We start from the raw sequence: 1,595 nt of genomic DNA, 5'->3' as shown, positions 1-1,595 counted from the left end.
CACTTCAGTCTGTGTTAGTTTAGGTAAGTGGTGTGTTTCTAGAAAACCGTCCATTTCCTCCAGATTTTCAAATTTAATGACACTCTTTTTGATGTTAAATTATATGTCATCCTAAGCAAAAGGAATCTCTACTTTATTGGACTAAGGACTGACAGAATACTCTTCAGCCATAGTTCTCAACCTTAAGGGTACAATGGAACCACTTGGGAAGCTTGAAAAAAACACTGTTGCCAGCTTTCTACTCTCAGGGATTATGATGTAATTGGTTTGAATATGGCCTAGGCATCAGGATTCTAAAAGTCCCTAAGAATCTTAATGTGCAGCCAGAGTTAAGAATCTCTGCTCCACAGAATCGTCTTTACCAATCTATTCTCCCACCAGCAAGGTTTCAAACACCCACATCCCCACCAATGGTTGGCATTATCCAGCTGAAAGCACTTTGTAAAGTGTAACCATCTAAATAAATAGGATTTTACTGCAGCTTGTTCAGAAATAGCCATGCCAAGGTTCCAATGAGTCACTCTACTCTAAGATGCATCTTACTGGAGAGATATTTCACATTAGCAAGAATTCTTTTATATAAGCAAGTATTAGTTGAGCACAAAGTAAACAGGGCTTTGAAAATGCTATAAACTTTCATTTATAAGTGAAGGTAAAATTGTCTGATTTAATGTGATCCTCACCTCCTCCCAGCTCCTGAAAATGGGTGCTTCGCAGGCTGAATTCTTGCCTTTGTTGTGGGAGATCCAGGTTCAGTTCCTAGCCAATACGTATTATGCACAGCAATCTTCTGTCTGTTAGTGAAGTCTTGAATGTTGCTATCATGCTGGAGAGGTTTCAGTAGAACTTCTACACTACAATGAATTTCGAAGAAAGGCCTGGCAAGCCAATGAAAACCCTATGGATCACAATGATCTGATCCACTACTGATCATAGATATGGCACAGGACTGGGCAGCATTTTGTTCCATTGTGCATGGGGTCATCATGAGTCAAGGTCCAACTCCACAGCAACTAACAACAACAATCCCTTTGAACACTGCTCACCATTGTACCCACCAGAGCCCCAACATTGAAGACAGCTTAGATAGGCAGGAACAAGACTTGGGTGCCTAGAGATTTTCCTGGTCCTGCTTGAGTCAATGAGTTTACCAGGAGTAAAGGCAGTTAGAGGAAGGTAGGTCAAGAAAAGAAGATTAAAAATAAATGGGCAAAATGTAAGTTCTTGTTGTTAACAGCAATGATCCTGACTCATAGCAACCCAATGTGTCAGAGTTAAACTGCCCCATAGGGCTTCCTAGGCTGTAATCTTTACAGGAGCATCTCACCATCACCGTATCTTCCTACCATGGAGTTGTTTGGTGAGTTTGAACTGCTGGCCTTTTGATTAGCAGCCAAGTCTTTAAACATTGTAATTATTGATGAATTTAAACCAAAAACCAAACTCACTGCTATTGAGTCGGATCCGACTCATAGCAACCCCTCCTTGGGTTTCTGAGGTGGTATCACTATGAAAGTAGATTGCCCAATCTTCCTTCCAAGGAGTGGCTGGTGGGTTTGAACTGCCAGCCTTCTGGTTAGCAGTCAAATGTCTTA

This window comes from Orycteropus afer, unplaced genomic scaffold, assembly GCF_000298275.1.
Source record: "Orycteropus afer afer isolate SDZICR_OR568_19922 unplaced genomic scaffold, OryAfe1.0 scaffold00157, whole genome shotgun sequence".
Taxonomy (NCBI): Eukaryota; Metazoa; Chordata; class Mammalia; order Tubulidentata; family Orycteropodidae; genus Orycteropus; species Orycteropus afer.
This window is presented reverse-complemented; position numbering follows the sequence as displayed.